The 18,788-nt window shown below is 43.0% G+C and overlaps 1 long non-coding RNA gene across 1 annotated transcript in view; it reads right to left on the bottom strand.

Annotated features, from left to right (window-relative positions):
* LOC107979388 overlaps positions 1–17,178 on the bottom strand; it is a 29,470-nt gene extending 12,292 nt beyond the window's left edge. The window contains exons 1-2 of the long non-coding RNA XR_003483925.2: positions 14,188–17,178; positions 3,450–3,989 (exon numbers count right to left, since the gene is read on the bottom strand). This is a non-coding gene — a long non-coding RNA (uncharacterized LOC107979388). The remainder of the gene's footprint in view (positions 1–3,449; positions 3,990–14,187) is intronic.
* Positions 17,179–18,788: the final 1,610 nt, after the last annotated feature.

Genomic DNA, 18,788 nt, shown 5'->3' with positions numbered 1-18,788 from the left:
GTTTTTTTGAGACAGGGTATTCCATTGACCAGGAACTCCCCCAGTAGTCTAGGCTGGTGGGCCAGAGACTTCCAGGTATCCACCTGCCTCCACCTTCCAATGCTGAGAACACAGGCACATGCCACCACACCCAGCTTTTTTAATTATTATTTTACTTTTTTTGTGGGTAATTAAATTTGGGTCCTTGTTGCAAAGCAAGCACTTTGCTGCCTGAGCTTTTGGCCCAGACCTCTGCTATTGTGTTTTTAATTTGAGACACTAACCCTAAACAAGAACCACCTGTGTGGCCCCTACTACACTGTGGATCCGGTCCTACACCTCAGCCCTCAGGCTCTCCCTGCTCCTAACCACCAGGGTTGCTTTCCTCCTCGCCCAATATACCTACCTACCCTTCCGTAAGTGTTCTGACCCTGCTATTATTCCCAGAGCAGCTGGGAGGGTATCATTGGTTTATCCAAAACTTTGAGGTAAGGAAGAAAATGAAGTGGGTGTTGAACTCCTTGCTAAGAGACTAGAGAATAAAACTGATGTTTTGCCACATGGAAAAAACGCACCCAAAAATGAAGTAATAAGGGAATAGCCACGAGCCTTAGGGGCTGTCCCATAAACCAAACCTAGGATGGCTTTGAAAAATTTCCTTATAAAGCCATATTAGACATGCCACTGGTGAGTCCTCTGTAGCCCAGCTGTGTGTGGTGTGGGGCTGAAGCCGGCCCCATGGAATCCTGGGTTACAAGAAGGTCAGAGCATTTTCTGTGACCAGCCAGAGCTACAATTAGTCCTGGGTGTGTTGGGAAGTGACCCCTGGCTGGAAGGGCTCATGCCTGAGGAAACCAGGACCCATCTCCAAAGAGGAGCCTCAGCTTTGCTCAGCCTGCCGGAATTTCATTAGCTTGTTCACACTGTACAGATGGGAATTAAATAATTAATTAGGGAATGGTTCACTCCAGAGCCCATGCAGGGGGGATTATGCAAATCACCCGAGTTGGTAGCAAGGGGCTGAATATTTTATAGTGTGTTTAATTTGCAAATATTACCCACTGAGAAGGCTTAGGCAGGAAACTATCATCATAATAATTATTATTAGTCATGCAAAACTACTTGAGTTGCCATCAAACCTCCTTCCTTTCAACTGCTTTCAAACACTTCCCCTAAGAAATGTAATTTTTTTTTAATGAAAAAAAAAAAAAAACCAGCAAAGTACAAAAGCATATTAAGAACGAAATGAACCTGTGTGGATAACAGGAAAATTAATGCGCACTATACCTTTCACCCAACCCAGGAAAGTCTCTAAACACCTGAATGTTTTCCATCCAGCTAATATTCTCACAGTCTCTGGGCAGCAAGGGAGCTGGGGAGCCGTGCAGCCCAAGAAAGCAAGGCATTTTCTCCTCTGTATCTGCATTAGGCCACTCTTGATACTGTGAGCTCCTGCTCCCAACACTTCTGACACATCTTTCTCCTTTATCCAAATAAGCTTTTACCTCCCATTAAGAATGCTAACTGCTGTAGCTTTATGGGTAGGAAGGGTGAGAGAGCCACACACCCAAGGGGTTCCAGGCAGCTTCTCATCCTCTGCCACCACAGACGGAAAGCTCAATCAACCAAAACAACATTGGCAAATTTGGCTATAAAGGGCCAGACAGTAAATATTTTAGGCTTTCTGGGCCATACACTCCCTGATGCAACGTCTCAATTCTGCTCTTACGGCACAAAAGCAGCCCCTGCCAATATGTCAACAGATGAGTATGGCTGTGTTCCAAAGGAGCTTTATTTACAAAAACAGGTGGCGGGCCAGATATGGCTGCCATCCAAACCTTTCGTCAGTTAACACTCGTGTGTGTGTGTGTGTGTGTGTGTGTGTGTGTGTGTGTGTGTGTGTGTTTGTGTGTTTTAAGATTCCCTGCGATTTTATTCTTTTTCCTTAAGTCACTCTGTGACTCTAAACATGTGTATGGAGCCTTAAAAGCATTAGATTATCTCTGCTTCCCGTCTTGAAGTAGCAATACTGGATTATAGATCTGTCACCACTTCTGGCTTTCTACAAGGGTCTGGTGGATAATACCCAGGTCATCAGGAAACAAGCAATTCCACTTCCCAAGCCAGCCCCATAGCCCTACTACAGGGTCTTGAAATGTCAGGCAAAGGCTTTACCACAGACCCCTACGAGATTTCTGTCTTAAAATTCTGAATAAATGCTTGTATGAGAGCCCTGCTTTTTTTTTTTTTTTTTTCTCAGTCCCACACGATATGTTATCAGGGCTGTTACAGACAAACAAAACAAAACAAACAAACAAACAACTCATTAAAAATTACCACTTCTGGAGAAGTGTCCCTAGCCTCTAGTGGGTAGAGTCCAGGATGCAGCTAAGCATCCTACATAGAAGACTGTCCCACAGTACAACAAGGGATTACTAAAATGTCAACCATGCCAAAGCTGAGAAACCCTGAGTTAAGCAAAGTGAAATTGTCAATAACCCTGACATTGTGGACCTCAAATATAGTAATTTCATGTGGTGTAGCCAAAATTGCCATGTTTGAAACCTTTGGAGGACTTAACAAAACATTATAGTCCAGAAAAACAATCCTCTCCCAGCTTAAGCATTTCTGTTACATTTCTGCTCACTATAATAAAGTCCTCTGAATCCACTCCCATTTCTATATTCATGAATGTATCTATTGGTTATTCTTTTCTTTTGAAAATATTCTTATTACATTTATGTATTTGTACATGGGTGTATGGTAGGTATGCATATTTGCATACTAAAACATACATACGAGGACCAGATAACAATTCTGGGGAGTCAGTTCTCACCATTTACCACGTGGGGCTTAGGGATCAAATCCAGTTCATCAGGCTTGGTCGCAAGCGCCTTTACCTCCTAAGCCATCTTGGGGTCCTGTTTGTTGCTTTTTTTTTTTTTTTCTAAATAGATAATATATTCAAAGGCCCAATTGTTGAGAGTCAGAAACATGTTCAGTCAGAGGGAATCCCCCACTCATATCAGCCCCACTCTGATGGCCTTCTCAGAGCAATCATCAATCAAATAACTAATCATGTTTCCATCGGTGTTGTGCAAATACTTTAGGAGGGGCCCTGAACACCCTCCTGTTTTCTTTAGGCTATCCTTTCTATGTCCAGCTAAAATAGTCAAAAAGATCACCTGCCCCTGGCCTATCTCTGCTTAGTGTCACTTTTTTTTTTAACCAGGGCCTCCTTCTTCCCTCTCAAGGATCCCACTTGCTCCAAGCCCCCTGCTTCAGCAACTCTTCCTCCTAGAACTAAACTTGAGAAACTTGAGAGAGATTTCACTGTTCCTCCTTGTTATGTAACAAACCTTTTCCTTGGGAGATCCAACACACAAGCTTACTCACCCACTGACAGACCAAAGTACAGATACCACCAAAGTCCAATTTGGTGAGCAATGTGTTTTACTGGGGCTACTTACAGGGGCAGAAATGACTCAAAGATTGCTGTATCACCACCCCAGCACAGGTGATAGCTGGCTCACAGAGCTGGGAACCTGGAACACATTGCATAGCCTTCAGGCAGCTCATCAGGTTGTAGACTGTCCTTTCCAGGAACCTCCGTTAGAGGCTGCTTCTTCCAGACAGTGGTCTCAACACTTACGTTAGCTCATCTGAGAGCCTTCTATACAGTAGCTCAGCTTCCTTAGGCCTAAGAGACACTCTCAACTCTTGCTTCCTCTGGCAGGGCAGAGCCTAGAGAATCTGTTCAGTTTCAGGAACTTCCTGAAGCTATTTTGAGTTGTTTACCTTCCTATTTAAGGAACTTTCTTGCAAGATAGAATGCTTCTACCTCAGAGGAAACTGTTACACAATGACTGTCTTCAGAAATCCCGTCGTCTGGATACAAAGTTCTATTTGGTTTTCTATTTCCTGATTTCTCTCCCTTGTATAGGGATTTTTGTTGTTGTTGTTGTTGTTGTTGTTGTTGTGTTGTTGTTGTTCCGTTGGGACCCCAGCACCTGTCAAAATCATGATAGCAAACAACAAAATGAACAGCTCTTGCACTTGATGCAGAGCAAAGCCCCCTTTAAACACCAGCTTGCCCCTTTCTGTTCAAGAAGAGCAGGAGACAGTTGATGCTAGCGGCTCTAACTTCCTGACACCTTAGGAAGAGCTAAGGAGGGACTGACTGTTCATGCTTTATGTGTGAGCAGAGCTGTATATGGCCATGAGTGTGCCCTTCCATTGTCCATGTCATCTGTAAGCCACAAAAGGGAAAAACACAGGTAACAGAACAATATAAGCAAGCAGGGAACACCTATCCATGAGAACAGTCCATCAGGGTTATTGATCCACTCTCTTGATTCAAGGGCAACATCTCCACCTGGGGGAAGGCGACACTCACAGGAAGATATGGCAGGGCCCCCAGATGGCAGCTGGAGAGGCACAGGTCCCTGGGAGTCTGCTTCTTTGTCTTCTTGACCCTTCAACTCCATCATGGTTGCCTTTTGTGTCCCAGAGTGAAAGCTATAGGCTCTAGTTCCCTCTAACCCTCCAAGGATAGCAGAATGAGATGTCCCTAGCTGGCTGCCCTGGCTGTGTGGTGTGGGTGACAGCTTGGTACTGGACAGGTGCCTGAACCACCTGACTGATGGGCATACCTGGTCTCAGAAACCTGAGTAGATCTGGCCCCTACCTCCCGAAGCTCTGCCTTTACCCTGCAAGATGATGGGGTCGGGGAGGGGGGGAGGCTGCTGGGGAGCATGAGCTGGCAAGAGAGGAGCAGTGTCACCAATTTCAGCTGAACTGTTCTGCCTCCTGTACTTCTATAGAATGGTATTCTAGCCGTATCCCTATGCAGACAGACACCTTGAGATGGTGGGTGCTGAAAAGAAGACTGAAGGTCCTCAGTAACCAGACAGGGGTTGAATTAACACCTGAATCAATAAGAGGCAATAAAGTGAGAACAGCATCCCCTTTGCACAATTCTGGAAGTGTGAATAAGGCAAGCATGATTTCCCTGCATACAGTAAGGAAACAGTGTGCGCATGAGGACTCCAGCTCATCTCTCTGACCCCAAAGGCAGTGATTGGCCTGCTCTGTTTCTGTGAAGCCCACAACAGGTCTCCCGGAGAAATGATTGGCAGCTGATAAGAAAAAAAAGAAATGGGCCTGGGCCTCGGCCTGGCGGTGCACACCTGTAATCCTAGCTGCTCAGAAGGCGAAGGCAGGAAAATCACAAGTTTAAAGCCTTGAGGGATTAGTTGCAGAGTGAATTCTGGGCCAACCAGAATGACTTTGTGAGACCTTGTCTCAAAATACAAAGAAAATAGGGAAGGAGGGACATATGGAGAGAAAACAGAGAGATAAGGAAATGGAAATGGACTGTACAAGGAGAGATGGGACTTATACAGGGATGGACTGTACAGGGAGAGATGGGTCTCACACGGGATGGACTGTTTGTTTACTTGGTCCTGAAGGGGTACCACCACAACAGGGAAACAGTTAGTATGAGCTGTGTGTGTGTGTGTGTGTGTGTGTCTAGAAGGCAGGTCAGCTTCCTACTGTCTTTAAGGAAAGAATATATTGGAGACAGCTGACAAAAGTACTAGAACTGCTCTCTGGCATGCAGTACATCATCTATCCTTCATGTGACCTAAGGCGACATTCTTCACATTTCCATGCAGGATCTCCTTGGATCCTCTTGCCAACCCTTCCAGAAACAAGGCTGTCCACTTCACAGGTGACAAGTGAGAGTTCAGAGTTGTATGACTTGCCTGTGGTCAGTCTGTAGTCACAAGGCTGGAGCCAAGACTTAACCATCAAAGCTCTCTGGCCTGTTGGGTCATGCTCTGATCTCATATCTCTTCCTCCTGTTCTTCCTTTCCTCCCTACCTCAAAGCAGTCACAAGGTGTCCATACCCATCCCACCCCTGAGGGTAAGTAGAAGCATCCCACAAATTTAAAAGGCTTAAAACCTAAACTGACTTGGAGATTAGAGCCATGCAGAAAGCAGGAGAAGGTTGCAGTGTTTAGGAACATACTGTCAATCTTCCATCACATAGCCGCTGGGGTTTAGACTCAGGAGTTCCCACAAAGGGATCTCTGTCTAACCAAGCCCTGGGTATGTCTTTGAGGTTCAAGCATACTCACTACCTTGCGGCTCACAAAGCTCCTGCCAGATATTCTCAGGGACCACAGAGTGTGTCCACCATGTTCCCAAAGCATTTCATAAGTCATGCCCTGTCTCCTTCCCAGTGTTTATCTCAGTAAGTTCCCACTGATGGGATGAAGGCGTGAACACATACTCCTTTCCATAGGTCTCCAGTTGAATGGTTGCAATACTGTCTACTCAGGTTTCCAGGGAAACAGGAGCTGACTCTCTATCATCCATGACTTCCAGGCCTATGGATTCAGCCAGCCGCAGAGGAGAGTTACTCAGGCAACATCATCTGAACAGGCACAGACTTTTCTTGCCATTTTACCCCAGTAATGCCGTGTAAAGAACATCTACCATGCAGGGTGGTGGTGGTGGTGCACACCTTTAATCCCAGCACTCAGGAGACAGAGGCAGGCAAATCTCTGAGTTCAAGGCCAGCTTGGTCTACAGTGTGAGTTCCAGGGCAGCCAGGGCTACACAGAGAAACCCTGTCTTGAAAAACCATCATCAACAACAAAAAGAACATCTACCTACAGGACATTCATACTGTATTTGAAATAAAGTCATCTCGAGATTTTTCAAGTCTATGAAAATGTATGTAGGATCCAAGCAAATGCCACACTACTTAATATGATAAGTATGCTAACTGGAGCATCCTCAGCTATTGGTAATCTTTGTCCATGAAGACTGAGCATTACATACATATTCTTGTACATAGAGATTTCTTTCAAGACATTAGCTCATAAAATTGTGGGGCTGCAAAGTTCAAACTGTACTAGGTTGAGCAATCTGCCAACTTAGACAGAAGACAGAAATCTTCGGGAAACCTCAGTCTTTTTTTTTTTTAAGGCTTTTTAGTTGATTAAAATTAAACCAAACTGTAAAGGGGGATCTGATCTTCTGTACTTTAAAGCTACTGGTTGTCACTGTCAATCACCTCTAGAGCCTTTGCAACAGCATCCGCATTAGTGTTTGACCCAAGTGGCCCTGATAGCCAGGCCCAACTGATGTGCATATATATATATATATATATATATATATATATATATATATTAAAAAAATCATCACTAAAGCATGAGTCCCTCAAAAACCTAGAGGTTTATAACAATACTGCAGACAGTGCTAAAGGGAGAGAAAGATGTCAGAAGCTGGCCATTGCCAACAATATGATGACCATGAACTTATAATCAACAGGTGTAGAGTTAGCGGGCTATCAATATTTGTGTTCTGTGTGCTTGAAGAAAATACTTAAAAGAATCAGAGAATCAAGCAAAACAGCAGACACTGTCAAGAGATCAGTAAGCCTTGTTGAAGCTTCACTCTAGGTAACAAAAATGCTATTTTTATCTCAACGGAATCACACAATTTGAGAAGTATGAATGGTCTTGATTTGGAAGCCCCTGTTTTACATGTAGGGAACCCATGACCACAGAGATAAGATTAGTTTACTGACAGCTACATACCATTAAGCTATGTGCTTCTGTCTTTCTTTCCAATAGGATCATAAACTTCTTAACTCAACCTTTATTGAGTACTGACCCTCTGTAAGGCTTTCTGGAGATTCTGCCAGGCAGTATCTTGAAAGTCACTTAAGCTGCTCAAAGACAGTGTATGCATTATCAGCCTTATTTTGCCAAAGAAAACATTGAAAGTGTAAGGAATTTTCTTGGGGTCACTGATTATAAAACAAGACCTCTGAAACTCAAATGCCCACTGCCTGGCTCCTGACATAGCAGGCCAGCTGTGGAGGAAGATGAGAGCAGTTCTTGTTAGGTTGATATTTTGATGATTGGGAACGAAGCTACCACACAGGAGTCTCAAAGCATGCCACACTGCAAGGCTCTCGTAAATACAGAGTCGGGTATCCGTGGGATCAGATTCTGGAGAACCTGAAGCTAATGATATCGTGGATATGAGACTTTGATATGAAAATGAATATTTGCTTAGAATAAGAAAATTTCATAGACTTTAAAGAGTCTACCCTCTAGAAGAACCAACTAATCTTTTTGTTAATTAGCTGCCTAACAACCTCTACAGTGCCTGAATCTCCACACACTTTTTCTCTCACCTTTCTATAACAAACACACAAATGTTTCTACACACACACACACACACACACACACACACACACACACACACACACGATAATTCAGCCCTTCCTCCAATAGTGCTAATAGAAATTTGACTTTTGCCAGATGGTAGTGGCACATACCTTTAATCCCAGCTGTTGGGAGGCAGAGGCAGGCCATCCTGGTCTACAAAGTGAGTTCTAGGACAAGCAAGATTACACAGAAAAACAAAAAAGAAATTTGATTTTTATTCTTAGCTGTTTAGAAAACTAAAATTTCTTACTAATTTCCACTGTGCAAATGTTCAAGAAAATTGTCAAAACTGAGAAACCTTCACGGTTGCATGAGAACTATGATATTTCGGGGGGTGGGGGACTTCTGGGTTTCCTGTGCAATGACCAGTCTTTGAGCTGATGAAACACACTGGCCAATTTGCTGTTGATGTCTTCGAGACTGTGTGTGTTAGAAATGTAGTCATGTTACTAATATCACAATTTGAGGTCAAATCAGCAAGAAACTGAAATCTTTTCCCAAAATACCGTATGATTCAGCCCTTAGTTAACTGAGCTATTGAAATACCCAAGGGCTCACTCATCACTTGTGTCACAAATAAAATGTCTTTCACTAAATGACTTTCTTTTTAATAAAGTTTTAATTTCTGTCTTACAGAGTTTTTTGTTTTGTTTTGTTTTGTTTTTTGACAGGGTTTTGTTATGTAGCCCTGTCTGGCCTGGAACTCTTTACAGAGACCAGGAGGGTCTCAAACTCATGGTGATCCTCTTACCTCAGCCTCCCAGGTTTCTGGGGTTACAGACATCCACCACCACAGCAGGCCTACCACAGTTTTTATTGTCAAACTGATTTCTCTGATTTCTGTTTAGTTTGTTCGTGGCCCATTCAGTTTGCTTCAATTTGTTGTGTTTTATTTTTCCCTAAGGGACAGTCTTGCCACGTTGCCTGTTTTGGTCTCTCATTCCTGATTTCCAAGGAGAGACCACCTCTGCTTCTTTCTTTAATAAACAAATTTAACAAACACAAAATGGATTCACTTTTATCTGCATCCAAATTAGAGTCTGTAATTTCTCACTTCTTTTATTCAGATATTCTAAACTGTTTCCAAATTCCAAAAATATGAATATTCAAGCTTTATCAACTTTTTCAAAATGCCTTTTGCCTCTCGTTCATGTTCAGGCTTTATTCCAAGTCTTTGAAAATATCTTTTTCAGTTCTTGACATGTCTCCCTATGTCATCAGACTTAAACAATTTCCTTATAGGCAGACACCCTTACAACACATTAAAGAAAGATCAATTCTTGGCAAAACTGAAAAGAAACCATGTTTCCAAGGCAAAGAATGGACACCCCCAACAGGAAGACAAGAAGAGAAAATGTTCAAGGTGACATTCAATTGCACTCACATTTCTTAGTTTTATAGAATCACAATACTTCAATCAAACCAGAATACTTTTCTAGGACACTTTCCCAGGCTCCACGGAGAGAAGATAGGTGTCCCAGGAGAGTGAGCAGGTGGACAGTACCTATCCAGGACAGCTCACAGGCTTAAAGATAATTTGGCCTCAGGGTGATGAGGGCCTCAAAAAGAGTTTTGGTTTTGAAGTGACATTTTATGTTTTATTTTGCTGGTTCTCCTACCCGCACCAAGTAAACAGAATGGAAAGTTGGTACTTAAAGGGTACAAAGTTTCAACTGGAGGAGATATAAATGGATTGTTACAAATTCAAGGCCAGTGTGTTCTGCACAGTCTAAAGCCATCCAGAACTACAAGGGGAGACATTGTCCCCACCTCAAAAAACTATACTTCATGCCACAGAACTTGGACTTAAAAAATTATTGTAATGGTAAATGCTATGCTATATACATTTTACCTCAATTTAAAAAATGATTAATAGGGTTAGGAAGACAGCTCAATTAGTAAAACGCTTGTCTTGTAATCATGAGGACCTGAATTTGGTACATCAGAAACCACACAAAACTTAAAAAGGAGTCCTGGAGGTGGTGGCACACACCTTTAATCCCAGCACTGGGGAAGCAGGTGGATCTCTGTGAGTTGGAAGTCATCCTGGTCTACAGATTGAGTTCCAGGGTAGACTACAGAGCTGCACAGAGAAACCCTGTCTCAAAAGTAAGTAAATAAATAACTTAAAAAAAATAAAGATCACTAGGTGTCGTGGCATATGCTTGCAATCCCAAAGTTAGGGAAGTGAAAACAGGTGAGACCTCAGGTTACCCTAGCCAACCTAGCCTTTTTGGAGAGTTCCAAGCCAAAAAACAAGATGAACAACAGCCAACATTGTTCTCTGGCCTTTACATGCATACACACATACATGTGCATAGCCATGCCCACACATGCACCTGCATACATGAGCATACACACACAGAATGATTATTAAAAATATAATTTTAACTAACAAATCGGTTGAGATAATTGTAAATTCACATATAATATTAAAACATAATTGAGAAGTCTCTCATGCACTCAGTTTCCCTGGATAGTTTTGCAGAATCACAGTGCAATATCACAGCCAGGACATTTGCAAGTCCACTTCTCCCCTTGCCTTATTCAGATTACCCGACTTGACTTGTGCTGGCTGGCCCTTATGTGTTAAGTCAGTACAACTGCATTTTCTCTGTAGGCTCACATAATAACCATCACTGTCAAATCACTCAGTAGCTCCAGTTTATGAAGATCCTTCCTGTTGCCCCATTGTAAGCATATCTACTTCTCTTCCAGCCTGGCTTCTCCCCATCGAAAAGCCCTGGAATCCTTGTCATTGTTTCACTAGTGCTATATACATGCAATCAAATATTCATATACACTTATATATCAAATATTCACATGCATATGTCCTCTTTAAGATTTATTTATTTTTTTAAAAAGTCAAAAAAAAAGAAAAAGAATGGGCTGAAACTGAAGGTTGGAAATTGAGACTATGAGAAACACATTCGTATTGGTGAAGTAGAGCTTCATCCAGGTTTCTGTCATCTGAGTCTGTTCCCTTAAGAAACCTGCATGTTGCAACAACACAGAAAGATTGAGTTCATCTTATCTTAAGAACATTGCTTTTAATATAAGCCTGTGGACATTGAAGCAAAAGATTTTTTTTCCAGTGTCTAATTAGCTGTTCAAGGGGAACTGTAACACCTGTTCTAAATTCTGTGTGAACACCTGAAAAATAAGTGGCACAAAGTAACAAGAAAAAAAAGACTTATTTACTTTTTTTCCTATGTGTGTATACATATATATGCATGTATATATTTCTGTGGTGTTTGTATGTGCATGGTCTATGTCTATGTACATGTATGAAAGTCAGAAGAAGGTATTAGGGGGGTCCTCCTATTCCTTTGAGGCAGGGTCTCTCCCCAAAGCTGGGACTTGCATTTTTCTCAACCATGTTGTAAATCAGCAAGTATCAGAGATCCTTGCTATCTCCATTCCCCACTGGAGAGAAGGGCTCCAGGCACACAGGACCTCTGGTTTGTTATGTGGGTGATGGGACATGAACTCTGGCCCTAATGATGACACAGCAAGTGCTGTTAACCACAGAGCCATCTCTCCAGTCCCTACTTTGTCTTTTTCTGCTCCATGCTATTTCCTGGAGACCTCTCCTCTTAGTGGAATGTATTAGTAATTGAATCCTTATGTGGAATAGTTGTCCAAGGTGTAGACATGCCACAGTTGTATAACCATTCCTCTATGGGAAGACATCTGGGCCACCAAAAGATGGTTTTCACTATTATAAATGAAGTTTCTCTGGACGTCTATATTCACAGGGGTCCATGTGAATACAACTTTTCATCCTCTGGGTTTATGCTGAAGGCTGCAATTGTAGAGTTAAATGTAGTTGTATGATTTGTTTTAAAATAAACTGTCAAACTTGGAGGCCATGAAGATGAGTCAGTGGGTAAAATGCCTACTGAACAAACATGGGGACTGGAGTTCAAATCCCTAACACCCACATAAAAAGCTAAGCCGGCCAGGCATTGGTGGTGCACGCCTTTAATCCCAGCACTCAGGAGACAGAGGCAGGCGGATCTCTGAGTTTGAGGCCAGCCTGGTCTCCAGAGCAAGTGCCAGGATAGGCTCCAAAGCTACACAGAGAAACCCTGTCTCAAAAAAACAAAACAAAAAAAGTTAAGCCCGGTGGTATGGTATGCTCCACCTGAGCACTGTGGAGACAGAGACAAATGGTTCCCTACAACTCACTAGCAGAAATGGAGAGCACTGGTTTCAAGGAGGTCCTATCTCAAAACCCAGGACTCAGGGACCATCCCAGAAGGAGGAGGAGACAGCGGTCAGAGAAAACAGGGACAAAAACAAAAAAAACAAAAAACAAAAAAAAACCAAAAAAGCAAAACCAGTGTCTTCTGGACGTCATAGAACCACAGCACTCATGAGCTCTGCCTTGCCTGTTCAAGATCAAGCCAGTCAGCATTCCAGCCCAGAGAGGGGCTCATGGGCCCCCACCCCTAGAGGAGCTACTGACCGCAGATGGCTCCGCAGGGAGGGAGTTGACTTCCCTTAAGGGTGTGACTTCTAGTTATTCATGATTCAGTGAATAACCCCATACCCATGAATATATGGGCAGCACAAGCTGCACTGACTGGGTGAGTTATGAAAAAGCACAAGGACATGAAGTTGAGAGGGGAATGAGGAGATGGGTAGTGGATCTGAAAGGAGTTAGAGGAAGGAGTGGATGTGATGGAAATAAATCCTATGCATGCATGCATGCAATTCTCAAAAAATTCACAAAAATATTTTATTTTAAAAAGCAGAGAAACAGGAAAACACCTCAAGTCCAACTCTGGTCTCCAGACATACACTCACCTTAAATATGAATGGTTGCTTTACATAAACACACACACACACACACACACACACACACACACACACACACACACACAAAGAAAGAAAGAAAGAAAGAAAGAAGAAAGGAAGGAAAATATAAACTGTCCCAGAGTGGCTGTGCCAATTTACAATCCCACCACCCTTGTACATATTCCCTAGCCCCCATCCTTGCAAGCATTTGCTATTGTCTTTACTTTTATTTCAGTAACTCTGACAGCATGGGCCACCTTGAAATGGTTTTGCTTTACATTTCCCCAGTACTGATGCTGAACAGCCTTTTGTGGAGCACCAGGAAGCAGTTCCAAGCCAATGGGAACTTCTGAGAAGTCGCTATGAGGAGTTTAAGCAGTCCCTGACAAAGGCCACAGGGGTCCTGAGCCAGAGCATGACATTGAAGGGACAGGGTGGGATTCGGGTTAGGGATTCCAGAAATGTCTAGAAAGCTGACCAAATGACTTCTGAGACAGAGAGATTGAGAGCCACTGCTATGGAAGATGGGGGAACCCAAAGTAAATTTGAGGTTTCCAACTCAGAGAAGAATCACCCCAAAACACTTTGTTTTGCCCGAAGCCCTCTATGTAATAAGCACGTAGATGTGATCTCTCCAAACTGTACTTCAAGATTTTAAAATCACATTTCCTAAGGCTATCCACTCACCATGCACACAACAGCAGTACCCACATCATTTAGCCTCCAGATCATGCCGCATGAAAAGGAAGCCAACCAGCCCAGCCACAGTCAGAGCAGTGGTTACTCAAACCTGGGCTCTCACTGCAGACTTAAAGGAGGAAACCCAAACTCATGCAGCCCAGCCAGGCCTTTTAAAATGCAAGGCGGCCCACAGAGAAGCCGGCCAAAACCCAGAAAATGCAGGCTCTAGTCTTGCCACTGGTTTTTCATGAGTTTACTGCTTCGGTACAATCTCAAAGAAATTGAGGTTATCCTTCGAGTACAGAAGGAAGGTTGATGAGCAAAACCCAGCTTGCCCTGTTTTATCACCTAAATCACAGTCACTGATCCTGGGTAACACAGAAGCCACAGGTCAAATCCAAGATCTTACTGCAAACCAGGGAGTTTTTCCTCCCAGGAATAGGAAAGTGACTTCGTGTCTCCTAATAATACCTCAGAAGTCTCCAGCCCAGAGAATGGAATGAGCGATGACACCAGAGTGCAAACCTGAACCTCAGGGCTAGCTCTGCATCCATCCAATTGATTGCCTCTGTTCTTCAGATCTGTGCTGGCAGGCTCCATGCCGTGCTTTTTTATTGTTTTCCACAACAGATAAAAGAGTGAAGCTTCATTTTTTTCCATTTATATTTATCTTCTTGCTTTATTTTTGTATTTTCTAAAATTAAAAAAAAAAAAAAACAATGTCCGGATCCTGCTTATTTTAAAACAAGCAAGCTAATTTCCGCTGTGCAAAATTGGGTCCTTAAGGAGTTTCCCTGGAGGATCTGCAGTTCCTGAAATGAACCCAATCTGAAGAGGCTAGGAGGCAGAGGGGAAGGATGAGATCCATGTGACCTGAACTTCCTCCTGGCATTTCCCTCTGGGAATTTACTCAGGTCCCTAGATCACAGACCCTCCTATATGTCAACACCACGGCTAAGTGGCTGAGCTGGCTGGCTGGCTTCTTTTTCATGCTTTGTTTCAGGAGGCCAGTGGTGTGGGTGCCACAGAGATGTGCTTACAGACTGGAAGGTCTTGTCCACAGTCATGTCAACCACAGCCCTCTTGAACTTGGCAGTCCTGCTCCCCATCAGGATGATGAGGTAGAAGGCCACACTCCTACTGCTGGGAAGAGGACAGTAGGCTGGGTGTTGGAGAAGTGAGTTTGGGGGTTTTACAAAAATGATTTCCCTATAGAGTAAAGCATCCATCGTGCTCCCCATGACACAGAGAGCCTTACACTGAAAGCAGCATCTGTAATGTCTGGGAATGCTCCAGAAGAATGGGAGAAATATTCATTTAGCAGCTTTTTACTTTGCCAAGATATTTTTAAACAATGACTTTTACTATTGTTTTATAACAAGAATACTTGAAGTCCTTACAAATGTGTATATAAGAGTAAAAGAGAAAGAACAAAAGGATAAGAGAGGGAGAAAATGATGGAAGGAGGGAGGGAAAAGGGGAGGGAGGGAAAGAAGGAAGGAGGAAGAGAGGGAGGGAGACACTTAGACTAAAGAGCAATGCTTTAAATGACCATATTCAGCTTCCTGCTAGATCTCTTCATCTCCCTTTTTTGGGTACCATCCCCTCCTGGTTGTGCAAGGGACTTTCTGAGCATCCTTTCTCACAGGAAAGATTAGTAGGTCTCAGATTTGGGTTTCTTGCTAAGAATTTCTCCAGTAACCAAGCTTAAGAATGAGTCAGCTCCAGTGAAAGTTGTACTCTCTGGGGAAGAGAACAGAGAAATAAAATTCTAATGAGGAAATGTTGACTGACTACCTATCAAGAACTGACCCCTGGAGTGGATTCCCTTTTTCTGCTTAAGCCTGAAACTGGTGATCATTCTCAGGGTTGATCGGGAGTTAGTTGGCCCTAATCTTGGCAGGTACCATTGGCTGCAGAGACCTCAATATGCTAAGACCTCAACCACTGAAAGTGTTCCTCCTCCTAGGAGCCCCTACAGGTGTGCCTGGCCACACCAGTGAGGGCGTGATCAGGGGAGGTCGAGGATGATGCTGGGGCAATTCTTAAGGGGCCAGGAGAGCCCCTTGGCTCTGGCCTCGCTAGCTTGCTGCCTCTGGGCACGCTCTGGCTTGTGTTTTGCTGGTGTTTATCTGAATAAAGATATCCTAACTTTACAGACTACGGATCATCTTCGAACACGCAATAAAGACCCGGAAGGTATCTCTAGATGCTCACCTGTCTGCAACACTTGGATGCTCTGTGAATACGGATTGGTTGGATTTAGCCCAGTCTGCATAGACTCACAGAATGAATGGATAAAGGGTTACTTACTTCTCTTTTTGAAGCTGTCCATGCCAGTTTTGTGGCTTTGGGCCAAGTGAAGGTCTCCCCACTACCGTTCAGAAACAATTTGTAAAGGACTGAAAGCCATGAGCCAGGTTATAAGACACCAGCCTCTTTAATCACAGCTGACTTCTTGGCACACCTCCTTGGGCAACAGAACCATGTAACTTCTTTTCTACTGGTGTGGAAGACAGTGCACTGTGAGAAGCCATGCCCCTCATTCCTGCAATGAAGACAAACCCACAACCAAGAAAGCCAAAGCCACATGGAGATAAAGTGCTGATTTCAAAAGGAAGCCTAGGAGGTGAACAACGTGAAAAAGGACAAAAGAAAGAAATATAATAAGCAAAGGAAAAAATTCTATACCCTGGTGATGACATTTTAAAATATGAATTGATACATTGAGGAGTCCTTTTCCTGTTGTCTTGGAAAGCTGGCACTCTCACACCTCCTAGGAGGAATGATAAACAATTGCAGCTTTTCTGGAAGTCATTAAGCAGAAGATGATCGACATCCTTTGACTCAATATTGAAAAGGTGTGTTGGAGACATGATGAAGAATGTGCAAAAATATCTCTATATTAGAGTCTGCACTTAATGCCCCATACAAGGAAGTTAAGTTAGGTCTGATACATCTATGTGATGAAGTAATGTAAGCATATTAAGTCAGTATTTGTTGAAGTGGAAAGAAGTTCACAATACAGGGTTAAGTTTTCAGAGGATTAGAAATAGTGAGGCTACAGTTTTGTTTTGTTTTGCCTCTTTGTTTTTTGGTTTTTGGTTTGGTTTGGTTTGGTTTTTTAAGACAGGGTTTCCCTGTGTAGGCCTGGCTGTTTTGGAACTTGCTCTGTAGACCTATATGGGCTCAAACTCAGAGATCCGCCTGCTTCTGTCTCCTGAATTTAAAGGTATGCACCACAACTACCTGGCAAGCAGTTTTTAATTTACACAGCTTATTGCAAAAGTATTCCTGAGTAAAAAAGATAAATAAGAAGAGTTGCCTACTTTTATAAAGATCTTACTTATTGGCATGTTAGATTCTATGAATTGAGGAACAACTGGGGCTGGAAAGATGGCTTAGCAGTTAACAGCATTGGTTGCTCTTGCAGAGGATCCAGGTTCACTTCCCAGCACCCACATGGTAGCTTACAACTGTCCTTAACTCCAGTTCCAGGGAATCTGACACCCTCTTCTGGCTTTACAGGCACCAGGCACAGATATGGTGCCTATAAACATATGCAGGCAAAACCTGCATATACCAGCCAGGCATGGTGGAGCATGCCTTTAATTCCAGCACTCGGGAGGCAGAGGCAGGTGGATCTCTGTGAGTTTAAGACCAGTGTGGCCTACAAAGCAAGTTTCAGGCCAGCCAGGTTTACATAGAGAAATCCTATATCAAAAAGACAAAAACAAACAAACAAACAAACTATGCATACACATATAAAAATAAATAACTTTTAAAAAGAAGTTTGCATCCCTAATTGAAAAAAGAGCTAGGCAACAACAAACAGATACATTAGTAAGAAAAGTGTAAAATCATGGTAAGTGTTGAGTAGAGAATGAAAATAGGGTGATGAGTAAGAGAGAGACCATGCTAAGATTTAATAACTGAGATGCAAATTGCTAAAAAGTGAAGGTCCTGCCAGTCTTCCATGTAAGGAGCAATAGCTAATGCAAAGGCCCTGAGGCAACAGCCGGATGTAGAATACACATTTAGATGCAACTGGGTCAAGTGGGTAAGGCAGAGTGGGAAGGGGAGACTGGTAAATGTTGTCAGAGAAATCCTCACAATTATGAGGCTACAAGTAAGCCATGACAAGTTTTATTCATCATACTGTCAAAAGGCAATTGAAGCATCAAACAGAAGACATGATCTCATAAACAATTCCAAACTTCATTCTGGCTGCTATCTGAAAGACTGGATTTGAGAGCACAAGAGTGAATGCAGAGCGACCAGACGATGGGTACTACACAGTCCAGGCAAAGCTCAAAAGTGAGGAGCTGAGATGGAGAGAAATGGATACCGTTAAGATTACCTTCAAAGTTAATACCAATAGTATTTGACTCCTGGGGTTCCCCCCTCTTTCATCTTTTCCTCTCAAATATTTCCAGTTCTAATTCCAGGCCTTCCCCATGGAACTTCATCTACATGACCTGTCTTTAGGTTCTATAAGATGGTTTGGCTCTCAAACAAAATTTCCAGTTCTTTAACCTAATTTAGGGTCATTTCCATTTATTCCAACTTGGAGAATGTTATCAAGCAGCTGTGGCATTCACAATCCTCCCAGCGGCTTTTGGAGAAGGCTACAGCAGTTGTAACAAACAAGGATCAGAGAGAAGTTATATCTTTTCCCGTATGAGAGACACAGATTCAAACTCAGGTCCGTTGGTTCCAGAACCAGTACTTCCCCTCTATGCCATGTTAGGTCAATAAAATGCATTCCTGAGCTGGGTGGTGTTATACACCTTTAATCCTAGCACTCGGGATGCAGAGGAAGGCAGATCTCTGTGATTTCAAGGCCAGACTGGTCTGGATAGTGAGTTCCAAGGCAGTCAGAGCTATGTAGAGACCCTGTCTCAAAAACAAAAACAAACAACAACAACAAAAAGAAAACAGGACTCAACGGCAAGTTGTCAACCAAATATTGCTAGGAAACCACAATCTAAGTCCCTTGTTGACGACTACCCAGTAACATCAATTTTCCAGCATCCTTTGCAGCTAGATGGGGATGTATGAGAAGCCATAGT

The sequence above is a fragment of the Cricetulus griseus genome, chromosome 3, assembly GCF_003668045.3.
Source record: "Cricetulus griseus strain 17A/GY chromosome 3, alternate assembly CriGri-PICRH-1.0, whole genome shotgun sequence".
NCBI classification, from domain to species: Eukaryota; Metazoa; Chordata; class Mammalia; order Rodentia; family Cricetidae; genus Cricetulus; species Cricetulus griseus.
The sequence above is the reverse complement of the archived record's forward strand: the minus strand, read 5'-3'. Positions and strand labels throughout refer to the sequence as shown.